Source organism: Scophthalmus maximus, chromosome 1, assembly GCF_022379125.1.
Source record: "Scophthalmus maximus strain ysfricsl-2021 chromosome 1, ASM2237912v1, whole genome shotgun sequence".
NCBI lineage: Eukaryota > Metazoa > Chordata > Actinopteri > Pleuronectiformes > Scophthalmidae > Scophthalmus > Scophthalmus maximus.
In genome coordinates this window covers 4,833,488-4,850,000 of record NC_061515.1, presented here as the reverse complement: position 1 = coordinate 4,850,000, position 16,513 = coordinate 4,833,488, and the positions used below count along the sequence as shown (strand labels likewise).

The following is a 16,513-nucleotide window of genomic DNA, read 5'->3' as shown; positions in this document are numbered from 1 at the left end:
CATCCATATGTATGCGGACGTGCACGTGCAGAGGGAACACGCGCATCCAAAGACGATCAAGTAAGACATGATGTCCTTAGTGAAATATGAGCCGCTCAGCTGTACACACACACACACACACACACACACACACACACTGAAAAAACACGCTGATGGCCCCTTCAGCGCGTATCTCCGAAAATGCAGTGCTGCGTTGCTTGAAATGCGATCCACTCACACACATAATACACAACCACGCCCCGCATGCATGCATGCATGCAATGGGCTTCCTGATACACACACACACACACACACACACGCACACACACTGATATATACATACTTAACACACTACACACCAGCTGACATAAATACTCCCGTGCCTTGTGTACACACACGTCAGCATTACTGATCACTCATTATTACATGCTTGGAGACAGATATCTATAACTCACACACATCAGTGAAACATAGTTACAGCACAATGAACAGAGTCTCCCTGCTCTCTCTCTCTCTCTCTGTAGCATGTCTGTGAGTCACTGTTCAGATACTTCCTGTTGTAAGACAGCCGTCTCTAAAACAGCCTCCCTCTCTCTCTCCCTCTCTCTCTCTCTCTCTCTCTCTCTCCGTTCCTGCTTTCCAAGTCGGTGGGAATGTCAGGCCAAACACACAACCAAGGTGCCCCCCCCCCCTTTCCCTCTCCCTCGCCAACTCATCTCCCCTCTGTCACTTTTTCTCTCTCAGTCGGGCCGAGAGAAGCCTCCCCGTCGTCCGTCGAACAACCTTCCAGCCCGCAGGTTACCCCACTCAGCATTTTTTTTTTTTTTTACAAACAAGCGAACCTTCACCTTTAAAAAAAAAGAAAGAAAGTGCATGCAGTCAATAATGCAGGGCGTGCATTTGCAACACCATCGCATGCATATGGGCTGCCTGGTGCATGCGTGTGCCGTGTCCAACGCGATGATGTGCACACTTCCATGTGTACCTCATTACAGGTTTAAGAAACACAAAAATTTGTCTGCGTATGGACATGTTGCATTATTGTAATTAGAAAATGTGAGTCAGAGATAAACCGTACAAGGCCATTCATTATCCACGTTTGTTCCCCGTGCAGTCTGCATAATATGTGCAAGAGACTTTTGTGACCCACATTTCTCGAACGCTCCGTTAAAGTTGACCGTCTCTTCCCCCTTAAAAAAATGGCAGAAGCCCCTCTCCAGCGGCTGACACCTCCAGCCCCCCTGTGCTCAATTAGCTCCGAGTGCATTAGCGGCCGCACGCTAATTGTCAGCCGGCAAAGGAGTGGAAGGAGAGCCCTGGAGGAGATACCTCCGGGAGCGATGGGTGGAGGCAGAGCTGGTGGGTGGTGCTGTGCTTCGTTGCCTAACCGGTGCATAAGCACACACACACACACACACACACGGTATCTCCGAGCAGCAGGAGGAAGCCCACGACTCGCTAAACAACTTGAAATATTCAAGGGGCTATCACGTTGCCTCTTTTGAATAAGGCAAATAACACCTTGGGCGACGCGTCCGAGTCAATTGGGCTCAAGTCAAATGCGCTTTGTATGTATGCAGTGACACAATCGTCCGCTTCTTTTCTGTTGATTGTGGGAAATGATGGGAGCTTGGTGGCATATTTCTCTTTCCCCCTCCCCGGGGTGATGTTTCAGTAGCAGATTGCCAGAATGACTTTATGCGTTTGTTTGTTTGTTTTTTTAAATCACACGGACAAACTTCTTTTACTTCTTCGTCTTGTCAGGACGACGTGCCGCTCCCCTCCGCTCTCTCTCTGCCTCTGTCTCTTATCTCCTCGACTCAATCTGAAACAGCTCTTGGATCTCATTTATTTCCCGCTGTCCCTCCTCCCCTCGTTTCCTTTTTAAAATGTTCACATCTCTCTCATTTTATCATTTTTACACTCCCCCTCCCTCCCCTTTCTCTCTCTCTCTCTCTCTCTCTCTCTCTCTGTTCCTCTTGTCCTCTTTCTACCACCTTTTTCCTTTCCATCTTATCAAATTCCAAAGGGTGGGGAGGGGAAGTGAGGGTGGATCCACCCACATGAGTGATTATTCATTGCTATTTTAGCAGCGTTGCTCTCAGCTCGGGCTGCAACATCCACCAGCAAAAATTGTTAGTTGTGCCACACTCCTGGATCAACGCAGAGACAGAGGTAAAAAATAAATAAATGGTGATCAATCACGAATACAAACATCATTAAAACATGCTTATAATAGTTCTCCGGCAGCAGCAGCAGCAGCAACGGAGGATAAAGATGAAGGTAAATGGCCGACTCCTGCTGCTGTTAGTCCAGGGTGTGTGCAGTGGGTTAGTGTGTGTGTGTGTGTCTGTGTGCAGTGGGTGTGTGTGTGTGTGCGCGTGTGTGTGCGTGTGTGTGTGTGTGTGTGTGTGTGTGTGTGTGTGTGTGTGTGTGTGTGTGTGTGTGTGTGTGTGCGTGCGAGGGGAGGGAGGGGTCGTTCAAAAGTCCTCCCAGTGTAGAGGGAAGGTGACTGATTGAGAAGTCCCAGGTTGTGCTCTGTTGCTAATACAGTTATGTGGTGTAATCGTGCAATAATAACATCATAATCCCATCTGGAATGAGAAACTGTGGACTGTGCGCTACAGTGATTGAGGCCATTTCCTGTGTGTGTGTGTGCGTGCGAGTGCGTGTGTGTGTGTGTGTGTGTGTTGCAGTGCATTTTAAACAGCGGTGACTGCAGGAGAGCAGCCTGATGGATACAGGATCATACTGCAGCGCTGACATTGTCTTCAGTCCTCCTCCTCTTCCTCTTCCTCCTCCTCCACCCTCCCCAACTGTCTGCCTGCCTCTCAGCAGAATTATCACTCTAACACACTCTAACACACACACACACACACACACACACAGATGCAGGAAGACCAAGCGCAGCCACACATTCACTGCACGAACACATGCAGTTTGAAAAACATGAAACACAGCGGAAAAAGTGCACGAGCTGATTGCCAGGGCGACCAATGGTGCACACATGCAGACACACACACACACACACACACACTTATAATGTACCTGCGTATTCCCTAAAGCAAAAGTACTGTCCCTGCCTCACCCCTCCCACACACACACACACACACACACACAAGCATGCCGTGCATGTTTCGGAGACAAGGTGCCGCAAGAGCAAACACTAGCAAGACAAAAACAGCCGTCAGGGGGGAAAAAACGCAGAGAATATCACAGCGTGGGATTTCATCATCAAATCTTGTGTCACTCCGCGAGCGCGTTGCCCCGGCTCACGTACGGATCCCATGTCTGACTCGCACAAGGCAAACAGGAAGTCAGACAGGGAGCTGCAGCTGTTGTTTCCCCCACGCCACTCTCACGCACCCGTGGTTTGGTCTACGGATGACAGCGACCCCGGTGTTACGTGCAAGCGTTGTCACGGAAGGAGGGGAAGTATCCGTACCTGTCGTAGCCCCTTACTTCAAACACAGAGGCACCTCTATCTGTCCTCAGGGTTTGAAAGAGTGAGAGAGAGAGAGAGAGATGAGGAGGAGGGAGAGGGTGTTGGTAATGTGTGTGTGTGTGTGTGTGTGTGTGGGCGTGTGTTTAGTCTCGTGCAACGGGAAGCTTCTATAAAGCTTCTATATGCTGTATATAACACTGGCGCGTGTGTGAATCAGCCTTGTTCTGTACAATCGGCACACGCTGTCGTGATGTACGTCGTGTCATTCGTACGGTTTCCAGTGGCACTTCACAATAAACACACACACACACACACACACACACACGAGCATAACAGCCTTTCGCACTGACTTCTCATAGAGCGGCCTTCACTTTTCTCACATAAGCCCGTATATGGGATTTAGAAAAAGAATTGTGCGCGAGGTCAATCGGTGCTCCTCAAAACTCATCTCGGCGACGGAAGGTGCACAGGCATGCATTGGCGTCTCCTTTCGGTCATACTTCTGTGTCGAACTTCGCCATACCGCCGCCCGCAATTAACACGTGGCCCCAGACGCGTTGCCCATTTGACATTGTGTCTGACATTGGATCTGGCGGCGGGCGAGCGCTCTGAGGCATGTGGTGGGTTCGCCAGCGAGGGGGCCGGTGTAGACTCCGGGCGACACACCATGCGATATTGATTATCTTTTGTTTGGCTATCTCTGCAAGCTCCTCGCCCTGAAGGACTTAACTCACATCGTTGTCTGGCATGGGGGCTCTATCACTCCAAATCAGCGAGCTCTCCGGCCGGCGGTGAAGGCGCGCCTCGTGGAAATGCCCTGCGTTTCGAGAGATCGGCCCCGCGACGGGGCGGTGAAATGTTTCACTCTGTGCACTGGAAGGTTTTAGTTTCACACAGTCTTTAAGGGCCAGTAGTTGAGATAAAGGTGAACGTGCACGTCTTCAGTTCATGGGATCATGATAATAAAAAAAAGGGGGAATTTGAATAGAAGAGGAGACCTAATGAAAGTAATAAAAGTATAGGGCTCATAACTTTTAAATCCCCTGCCATCTCTTGCTCTGTTTTAGTAAATATTCAGTCGATTATGGGACTTCCAGATATGCACTCTCTCACTTGACACCTGCTGTTAAGTGCAAAACATGTCAAAAAATAGGCTACGGCAGACGCAAAAGCTACATCTGTAACTTGTTGCCTCGCTCGATTTTTCTTCCCCTTGCGCAACCTGCGGTACAACAGTTCAACTAGGTCCGTGCATACATTTGTTGACCACCGATAAGTGAGTGACATCTGGCTGTACTCGTGCATGTAGTGAGCCGGAAACAGAAAGTAGATTCCTTTTTTTCTCTTTGAGGTGACCCAAATAAATAACATACTGTACATGCTGACAATTTGAATTTTGCGCGCACACACATTTGTTTTAAACTTAATTGAAACTCAAAAATATATATTTATGAAATTCCTGCAGCATTAAAGGATAATTTACAGATGCTATTGCCAATTTCTTAGACTGTAGACAGCATCATAAAAAGCTACCAATCTTTCCTGAGAGTTATTATCTCCGACTTTGATTAAAAAAAACAAAACACCAACAAGCTAGTTGCAAAATGTTAAAATGAACTATATCCAATTGTAACAATATATTTAGATGTACTCTATATAGTGCATATTAATATCCTTCTCTGGTTTAAGTACCTCAGTCAATCTGTTTAAACCACAAGACAGAAAATGCACGTACATTTTTTTTACCTTGTATTCAATCTTTATAACCACTATTTGATTTTATATACATTTTTAATTTCTCCAACCTAGTTGGGTTTGGAGCTTAGATAAAACTCAGCATTGCATGTGAACAGGAAGTAGTCGTTGTTGATGACATTGCGGACAATTTTACCGTAACATGATAAAGTCACCGGACCAGTGAACCTGTTTATTTGAAAAAACATACACACATATAGTCATATACAGTAGTCCAGTGTGAAATGCTGCTCAACAGTGCAGTGTGTGACAGGAGCAAATTAGATGACGCACAGGACCGTCTCGACCGTCTCTGGGAGATGTTTAACAGTTGTTCTCTTCCTGTTCCATGTTCGACATCACTGTCACGCTAAGCTCAAATACACTCGGGCCACTGTCATGCGGACAAATCGCCAGCGACTCATGATGCCGTTTGGCGTCGTCTGTGAGGAGCCGACGTTTACACACAGGTCCGCTGGATTTCTGCACATGGTGAATGTCATCATTTGTGAAATATGCCCAGAAAAGTTTCCTAGAAAAATGAAGACTAAACTCAATGTGGACTAACTTTTTTGTCTATTTATACACCATCGCTTTGCATGAATGACTTAAACCCCGACAGTGTCAAACATACTTTCTATCTGCCTCCTATAGTTTGTTACTATTGCTAAAATCTGTCAAATATCAAACGAATTACGTCAGCAAAAATAAAGTTTTGGCCATGAAATGTTATGAGTTTTGACTCCTTTGTTTGACTTTTATCTCGGTCTTGGCCGTGGAATGTTTTTGACTGAAATAGCCGCCATCTTCTTTTTTACATTGATTATCATATTGCAGTGTTGTCTACCACTTTCAGTGGACAATAGCCAAAGCCTGCTGATATCATGCACTATTCAGTTCATATAAGACGTCGTCACATCATTTTTTATTTTTGCCTAGCCAGAGGTGTTAACCCTCTCTGTGCCCACATATAAACTATTCTAATACAGCCACACTCCCATTAAAGCTGTTCTTTTTCTGTTTCTGATATCAAACAAGAAAATAATAAAATAAAAGAAAATAAAACAAAAATAATCAAATGAGTGACTGAAACACGGCCCGGTAAGAACCAGCAATCAATGCTGCGGCCATTTATACATGTTTTAACTATTGTTAAATGTGTGCTTTATAGTAGATGTTTTTTTTGTGGACAGCTTCCCAAAAGTCTATTAGCAAAGACATGAGTGAATCTATATGACCCCCAGGGTCACTATTGTTCAGCTCATCTCCCAGCTGACTCTCTACTGACAATGCACGAAACATGATTTCAGCCGGAGGAGCCACGAAGTTCAGATGCCATATTTACCTGCATCGCAGGCACTTTCAAAATCTGAAATAATGCCACATCCAAAAGCTGCTTAAAAAGTCCCTCACATAACCGTCCCCTCAACCACTCTGACTCACTCACCAGCGTTACCCACCCCCACATACTGAACACTCCCTCCCATCACTGTACTGGAAAGGTCGCTGTTACTACTACTTTTGATTTTCCAAATTAGCAACATTTATATACATATACATATATACATACATATATATACACATATATATATAAAGCCTTAGCAGATTCAATTATTGGTTACAACTCATGCCTATTTTTTTTTTTTTTAATGAATCAAATTGAAAGACTACAATGAGTCAATTCAAATCGAAACTCAAATGATTGATGGTTTTTTTGATTTGTTTCTGAGAACACGCACAGATATTAGGGCAGTAGTGATAGCTGTTGAAAAAAGAAAAAGGGTTTTGATATCTAAAAGAAAAGTAAAAGTAAAGTATCCGAGTACTTCTTCCAACACTGACAAAAACATTTTCTAGATTTACATTTACCAGCTTTGTGGACAGTGCACGTTTTCTGGTAACACACACACACACACACACCTTTTATTGCCCTCCACTTACCTTGATCTCGCTAATTATATCCAAGGTGTGTGTGTGTGTTGGTGTGTGTCTGTGTACGCAACTGTGTGTTTGACTTTCCTGACTACGCTGCAGACAGCTGTTGTTGTGTGTCGTCCCGAGTGCTCACGTCCACTTTGTAATTAGCGCTCTATATGTTTTACTTTACAGAACAGATGAGCATGTGTTTGGCGGAGTGTGTGTGTGGGTGTGTGTGTGTGTGTGTGGGGGGGGGGGTTTAACTCCCAACTCCCCCTGAAACCACCAGCAACATCCCACTTCACAACATCCTACCCACCCCCAATCCCTTCTGCAGAGTAGAGCCTGGATCACCCACACACTCGGCTCTGGCCAATGACAATAGCTCCAACACAGAAGCCATGTTCAAAAAACAGCTGACGATGAAATGTGTGCGTTTATGACCTCATTCCGAAAGAACCGAGGACATCCCCGGTGTATGTATGCCCCCGGGGGTCGCACTGAAACAACATTTATCAAAGTGTGCTCACACATATAAACGCTTCTAACACACACACACACACACACACAGAAACCTGTTGCCTCGAATTGATGCCATTAAATCACGTGAATTAGTATCAATAGATGTTTCACATTATCTTGAATACTTAAATATGGTGAGAAAATGTTTTTAAAAAAAAACACACTGGCCTCAAATAAGGTGAGGGAGGAAATCATGGCAAGGCATGCATTTTTTAACTGAGAGGGGGGATGGGTGGCTTTTTAAGTTTGTTCCTCCTCCCTCTGTCTTTCCACCCCCCCCCCCCCCCCCCCCCCCTTCCCTCTCATCTATGTTCAAGGTCCGTCCGACTAAAACAAGCCGCCACTGAACTAGAGTCATAACACACGAGTCAAAAGTCATAAGACGGTGTGTGTGTGTGTGTGTGTGCGTGTGTATGTGTGTGCGTGTGTACTTGAGATGTTGTATACTATTACTGTGTGACGGTGGTGTGTGAGAAAGTGAAAGAGCAAGTGTGTGTGCGCATGGGAACGAATGGGTGGGGCGTCAGGGGAACGAAGTGGACATAAATGAACACACTTATTTCACTTATATTACCCAAACGTCAAAAACAAAACTTTTATTGCTTCGTGACGATACTTCATCTTTTTTTATTTTTTATTACTGTTCCTCCTCCTTTCTATGACGAATATTGAATATAAAATAAAGACTTCAAGTATTCATCATCCTCATCATAAAAATACCCCTTATTTTTTCTTCTTCTTTCTTACTCCCCCTCATCAACATACTGCAATTGGCGCTGGTCTATCTCCTGGTCTAGTGGACACTGATGAGGCACAAAGACAATTTCCAGCTCCATCTACATGCTGTTGGCAGGCAGGAGACACACAAAGCTCCGCACTGAAAACTCCTCGCTCTCCCTCCCCGTCTCCCTCACAAAGGGCCTGCATGCCTCTCATTTGTAAATCACTTAAAAGCATGACAAATGTGCATTGGAAGTTTCTGAGCGTCCCTCTTGAAAGCATTTGCAAGTCTCTCATTCAAACCCCCCCTTCCCCCCCCTCAATACACAGCTGTATTGTGCTCACTAGACATACAGCCTGGCTATAGATGTATTTGGTTATTGTCGCCTAATTGCTTTCAGCTTGAATATGTAGCAGAAATATTAACTGTAATGAAAAGGCAGTTTGTGGTGGGCATTAGTCTTATCTTTGTTCCCCCCCCGGTTCTTCTAAGAGAATAATGAGACATGTATAAAGTAATAGCGGCAATCCAGCGTTGATCAGGCCGATTACATTCAGCGTTTCCAGTGGCCCCGACAGAAAGGAGTTTTGTGGCTGTGAAATGATTTGATAGCAGAAAGAATGTCGGACTGAAATCCAAAACAAAGGAGTCTTGTCCACAACACTAATCCCACAGGAACATTGACTGAGAATTACTGTGTATTTCAATCATGTGATGGGCCGTCGAGCACGAGGGGGCTGCAGCATTTCCATGAGTGTTTAGGGTTTGGACAGTCTGCGCTGATGACCAACGACTAGAAATGTAAATAGCAGTATTTCGCAACGTAGACTCTGACTAGAACACAGTGTGTTTCAGCATGATAACACGAGGAAATGAATGGGGCAGTGTTTTTATTTTTTGAAACTCTGGGTCATAACCCACAAGTGAGAAGATTCTGAAAGGGTCACAAAGGGGTCACTGATAAAAAAAAATATATATGAAACAGTATCCAGGAGATTGTCCCTTTATCTGAAGTCTCCTCTGTGGTAAATACATAGGGTTAGGGTTGGGTGTTGAAGGCTACCTGTATTGTCTGTCTGCAGTGGAAAAGAAATTCATCATTTCGCAGTGTAAAGGACACGACGGCCAAACCCAAACCTTCATCAAGTCCTCTAGATTGTTATTCCTGCCAGATTTCTAGAGTGTTTTTTTCTCTACCCTTTTTTAATCCATTGTAAATAGCTCTCTGTCTCCTGGCAATGTTCCCTCCCCTGTCTTCAGCAGTCAGCAGTGCACCCACTTCTAACAAAACCCCAGTCCTCATCCTCCTGATTTTAATCATTTTAGACCCACAGCAATTTTTTTTCTTGCCAATATGTTCTATTCTTTTCCTTTTTTTAAGACCCAAGGGACTATAAATGCACTGTGGACAGTTTGATTGACACCACTCTCTCACTGTTGTTTCCTGTATCTCAGTCAAATAAAAGGTAAATCACCCCCCAAAAATATTTCCAAAAATTACATGTGTTCACTATTTTACATAATGCCACTACATTCCAGGAGGAAATAATGTTATCTTTACTCTCTGTGTATTCATCGGACAGCTATACAGTAGTGACACGTTTGTTTATTAGGTAAAAAAAACATACTATAAACTTTAAAGCTTAATGTGGTTCCCAACATTTTTGTCTGGTGAGTTGCTAGCAGTTCCTCCAAAGATAGATTTCCCCAACACACTTTTACAATGAAAACAAAGATAAGACAAAAAAAAGCAGAAAAAAAAGCAGAATTTGTTCATGTTGTGACCTTTTGGAGGGGCCTGACCCGAAGGTCGGGAACTTCTTGACGGACATGACTAAGAAGATAAACCAGCTCCACCTCGATCAGCTACACTAGCACTGACACACTGATGCATCTTTTAAACAAATACGATTTTGAATACAGGAATTTTATTGTATTTGTATAAGGATCTGAATACTTCCTCCACCAGTGTCCTAACCAAACGAATGATGCTTCCCTATATGCCTTGCAGGATGAGATGATCTTGCATTGGCAGTGGGTTGGTGTGTTTTATCACTTCCCTTGCAAATGTAATTGTATGATTACAAATATGTAACCATCCACTCTCAGAACAATGCCAGCCGTCACGACGACTGAGTGTTCTCTGTCTGCAGACGAGACAGTCGTTACAGACAGTGACGAGATTTGTCTGAAGAACTAGGTCAAACTCCTTAAAAAAAAAAAAAAAAAAGCTGGACTTACCCTCTGACATTGGTCGTGGGGGTCCATCTAGTCTACTGTGTGTTTCGCTGGATTTAGAACACGGGGCTGTGTGTTGAAGCCCTCGGTGTCTCTCTGGCGACACTCCTCAGAGGTCTGTCACAGGAAGTTCTGGTTAAATGTCAGATGTGCTGTTGTAAATACTTTCAGAGAGACGCCGTCTCTGTCAAACTGAAATGACTCCCGTGGTTTTTAAGTGTTTGACACAGCCGAGAGTGAAAGAGAAGATGAAAACCTTTTTCTTTTAAATGACAAAAAGAAATTAAATTCTGATTTAACGATATCTGCTATGTGATTCTAGTCAATCATTTAAATGTTTCTTCATGACCCCACTTGTCTACGACCATACCGACACTGTGAATATAGCTCAGGGTTCGCTTTTTAACAAAGGGATATAAATCATGGGAAACAATAATCATTTAAAAAAGAACTGGATGGCTAACAGGCAACTTTCGCCATTTTAACATGGAATTCATTCATAAAAAGTCTGCACTTAATTCTCATAGAAAAGGAAGGTGAAGTGTGATTTAGTGTTTTAATGACACATGTAAACACCTAACAATAATGGTTTGTATGTTTAAAATGTGATCAGCAAACTGACATGGAAATAAATGAGCGGGAGATCATTTGTTCAGATCTAGAAACTAGTTTTAAGGAGGCGCAGCAGCTCCTCTTTATGCCACACACCCGACAACTCAAACTGATACGGCTATCACATCTTCACGATTCCCCCCCATAAATACGCCGCGATGAATTATTAATGAGGTATACTTTGTCGGAGAATAAATTATTTATCTGGGCACGAGGTTTCAACACCTCCATTAAGCGTCTGGTCACTCCCCGCAGGACGGTGTGGGACTGTTATCTATTCCACTTCACCACAGCACACGCAGAGCCAAAAGGGATTTCACAACACATCAAAGTTTTCAGCTCTGCTGCTCAGCTTCGCCTCCTTTATGCACTTTGCAGTCTTTGTCCGTCCTAACGTGCTCACATAATGCACACATGCACACCTCTGCTCCCAACCACCCTTGTGTCTTTGTACGAGACCCCTCCATATGCCCCATTGTCATGTTAATTACATGTTTGCTCTGTTTTGCAGGAGCCTGCCATCCATCAAAGCGTCTCTCCAGCTTTTCATCTCACACAGTGCATCTCCACCTGTAATTAGGTTAGGGTGCGAGGGAGAAGATGGATTTGTTAGCACCATGCGGAGGGGAAGAAGAAGAAGAAGAAGACATTAGGAAGTCTCCATGGCTGTTCTGGGACCGGCCCTTAATGGTGTCTAATTGATCCGAGCTGTCATGGGGCCACGGCTTCATGTGGAAGGAAGCTGATTATCCTGGTGTGTCATCCTCAGTGCATATGCATTAGCTCAGCGCTCCCTGGCTTTTTACAGTCTGATAAGGAGGGGAGCGCGTGCGAGTGTGTGCACACAGGTGTGTGCGCGTGTGCAAATGGGCCACTTATTATGTGTCAGTAAATATAACTACAAATTTGACGCATTCTGTATGTGTGACTAAAAGTTGGGGGATGGGATTCTGTTTTTTGCTTATGCCTATATGTGCATTGCATTCAGGCAGTCACAGATAAGTATGCACTTTATTGCTGTGTGTACACAGAATGTGTGTGTATGTGTGTGTGTGTGTGTGTGTGTGCGTGTGTGTGTTTGGGGGTGTATTAGGGGGAGTGTGTATGCACGTTTGTATTTATAGCGGCTGAGGAGAGGAGAGGAGAGAAGAGGAGAGTGGAGGGTGCGCTGCGGCCAGAATAATTTAACATCCAGATGTGATGGAAGCCGGGGGGGAATCGATACCGACGATGGCTCTCGAGCAGGTGATGAGCGCACTGTCATAAGGCAGAGAGGATGGAGAGGGATTAATATTTAACAGTAATGTGGACTGAGCAGATGGGCAGTGCTAAAAAATGCTGGAGGAGTGCGAGGAGGAGGACACTGTAAACGGTAATAAAGTCATCAGAAGAAGTTGAAATAATAATCGGGAGGAGAAGATAATAACCACGAACACTCAAAAATAGATTAGAGCTCACAAATTACATTTAGTTTACACAGGGTATCCATAAAACACTTGTTTATTATCTTTAACCTGTATATATAAAAGAGAAGAAGACTACGGGTAATGAAGGGTAAGAATTTTGTGTTTAAGATGTATCTTTCTTAAATTACTTGCATAATATCAACATTTTACAGTAGTAATATTACTGAGTAACAATGCAGGAATAATAGTTATTATTATTAATATAGTTGTAATGATTGGAATGTATTTTCTTTTTATATCAACGTTGTAATTTGTCAGACTGAGAGGTGTGCCATTATATAGCTTGAACTCCAAAACAGGTTTTTAAAATGATTAATTATGACTCAAGTAGATACTATTCCATTGTTCACCTATTCGTCACTATAATTTTTGTGTTGTCACATGTTACGCTAGTTTGTCATGAGGAATATCTACTGGGTAGATTAAAAAGTGTCAGTTAGTTCTAGGTACTGTTCTCCCCATATTTCATAAACTTTCTTCACTTGTACCTCTACGTATTTCCTTAGTGCCCTGTGTGTACAAAACAGTCACTCTGTAAATAGTCAGGCTGTGATCTAAAGCCTTAGCCAACTCTGCATCTCAAACTCGTTACTGAACATATTAGATTTCAGCAGTGATCATATTGCATAACTATCTTGGCACAACCCTGATTACATCACAAGCACCCAATAATAAAAAAAACCCTCATCTATCAAATAGTGTCCCTACTCAACTGTATGAACTGTAAAGCACAAACCTATAAACAGGGGGTGCGAACGTTAAAAAACAAAAGGCTTCTCTGTGTGTCTGTGTTTACTTCCTCGTACTATTATGTACTGTAGGGACGTCCACGCTGCTCTGCTGACCTTCAGCATGAAATGAAGAGTGTCTGATGCCTCTGGTGTGTTTGGAAGGGCTTTCTCTTTTTCCGAAGATGGACAGCCATGCATTATTGATCACAAAACACTCCTGCAATGCTATTTCATCTTTCAACACAGCTGACTGTGAGAGTTGGGCTTTATTGTAAAAAGCAGCTCAGATTTAGTTTGCACTAATGTGTGCACCTCATTTCACTGGCTGTGTGTTTTTTGTTTTTATAATGCTTTCTCCCCGTCTCCCTCTAACACCCGCGGGGGAGGCTAAATGGTAGATAGGCAGAAACAACTCCCTTATCTCCACATCCCTTCGCACAGCACACTGACAGAGAATTGCACAAGACAAAAGACAAAGGTAGGCAGAGACGAACCAATGTGCAACAAAGGGAGGGGGGGAAATCCAGTCGAGTGGTTATCACACCAACTCTGTCACTATTTAACCACATGGATTTGACTTTATTTAGATTCTGTGTGATAAAATGAATAGTGATTACAGCAGACGTTGGTAAATTGAGACACTTTGTGTACGCATGCATATAGAATTAGATTTGAATGACTTTCTACTATAGTGTTATTTTGAACAAGCTGTGCGCTGATAGAAACATTGTATTGCACTCCAATTAGTGTTCAAATCTCTGTGAGATGTGACACACTTTTGCAAAATACCATGTTTCTTTCTTAAGGGTTCATCTTGTTTTCATATCCTTTGAATGGTCCAAGGCTTCTTTCCTGAAGCAGACAGCCAGCAGTCCAGAGAGTGTTGCCAAGCATGGCCTTACCTTCCCCGGTCCCCCGTTGAGGATGGTCACAGGGGAGGACGCCCATGGCGACCGCGGCTGTCAGATGCTGTTGCCGTGATTCCGAAGAATGATTGGTTTCATGGATCCGGACAGTGCTCTCCGACAGCGCAGGGGGAGACTCTGCCACACCTGGGAGAAGAAGCACTGGCAGGACGTGAAATGTTACTGAACAAGGTCGTTCCAGGGGTCATGGTAAGACCTGTCACACCCACACAGACACACACACACAGCACCGTCAAGGAATGTACTGCCCAGCCTCGTGATACATATGGAGAATATTGGGTCTGAATTTATCCTTTGTTCGAGGTTGGAGTCTGACTTGGTCTTTGTCTGCCTCTGTGCGAGGTGCTGGTGAATCTGCAGACAACAATGTCCTGGTTTGAAAGGGAAAACATACAAGCTGAAATCAGCAGAGACAACCCCTCAGTCAACGGATGCAGCTGTTCCAAAGCAGTTTTTTTTATTCCTAAGAAAATCTAAGAATTAATCTTTAATAACCGCACAGGACTTTTTCACTAGATCATCTCATATGCAAACAAGCACCGCATCCCCAAGTCTGACTCATGTCTCGTCCGGTCTGAGAAATAAAGCTCAGCCAGTATCATTGACGCCAGTTTGTTGGTGAGGCTTGTTAGCATGAATGACAAGGCTAGATATAGGACACAGCAACCGCAGCTCTCTCTCTCTCTTTCCGCTCTCAGCGTGTTTTTTTTTCCCAACACGAGTTTAGCATGTCTCCGGGAGAGGTGGGCTTCCTGACAATCTCGCTCCCAGAGCCCATGACAATTTTAATGATTGATCACTCCCCTCTTGGCTGCAGTGAGAGGAAAGGGAGCAGACCACAGCGCAAAATAAAAGAAAGGGAAAAAAACGACAAACACACAACAAGGAGAGGGAGGAAAGAGGGGCGTGGACAATCCCACAAGGTCAGAGTGATGTCCAGTCTTTTGTTTTCCGTGGTGAGATCAGTGGCCTGTGCAGCCGCGAGGGGGACAGGCAGAGTAACCGGCGGCCTGGCAGGAACAGATGTTCTTACACAATGAACATGCACTTGGTTGGTTGCTTATTCACTACGAGTCAAGGGACTGACTGAAACAAAGAAACATACAGCAAAGAGTCAATGGCTTCCCACCTGTAAGTCGATCCTCCCCGAGAAATGTTGCCGAGTCCTGCTAAAGACACATCTGTACGACAGATGGATATCTATTTATGGGCACAATGATATGTTAAAGTTGCACATAATCCTGGTGTGTTTTCTGGGTCAAACTCTTTTTTTCTGTCCGAGTTTGGTGGGACCCTTTTTCTTTGGTGACGAGGTGAATTGTCTTGACGTCTTTGTGGATCTTTCTTTCACTCCAAACTAGGCAGAAACTGTTCATATTCTGTATCTTTACTTCTCACCACTGTAAACACTGCATACAGGCAGCAACTGTAGGCTACGTGTGCTATGTTTAGCGTGTACACTTTGACTGCGTGCTCTGAATGGAATACTTGGAATACACAGCTCTGTTCCCCAGTGTTCGGCATTCAAATGCCTTCAGATCCGGAGAAACACAAAAGTCTGTGAGGCGGCCGAGATCAGTGGCACACTACTAAACAGGAGCAAACCCATTTAATCAGCACAGTCAGCTCTCGGCATCTCTGGGATTATTGGCCCATAAATGACCGGAGCCAATCATAGCTCATTGCCTCCCTCTGCTGGTGACGGTGAAGGTATATTACAACGTGCCTCACGCACCTCTGTTGGAAAATCACTGTGATCTTGTGCAAGGCACTCGGGTTGTGAGTTAGAAACCGACACATCCCACTTCATGATGGCTTTTTATGATGCAACCAAGGTACTTAAACTGTGTCACGGATGAGATTATTGACACACTTTTCACACAGCACTTTCAGGTATTTTTTTAATTTAATATGGTTTCGGTAATATTACAGTAATATATCAACAGGTACTTTATGCGTCACTGGCAATGGGTAATGAGTGTCATATACTTTGTTGTGTTTTCTCTTCAACAGTATTCATGGCAATTACAGTGTGCGATTGTAACACTCATTTACACTTTCTATGAATATAATCAATGCGTAATACTTTTAATATTATCTTAGAATATTCTTATGTATATTAAAATGTATAGTTCGGTTTTGCACATTTAAGGTATCTCTCTACACTTCCCCTTCATTAGGCTACCTCTTTTTCATGAAAGTGAATCTTGTGAAAATCAGTT

General features: G+C 43.9%; 1 protein-coding gene across 1 annotated transcript in view; it reads right to left on the bottom strand.

Moving 5' to 3' along the window:
- The window catches only part of LOC118315985 (zinc finger protein 516-like), a 66,305-nt gene that overhangs the window by 48,721 nt on the left and 1,071 nt on the right, over nt 1-16,513 (bottom strand). Inside the window, exon 2 of the mRNA XM_035643745.2 lies at nt 14,268-15,377. The gene's annotated coding sequence lies outside the window, so the exon portion shown is untranslated. The remainder of the gene's footprint in view (nt 1-14,267; nt 15,378-16,513) is intronic.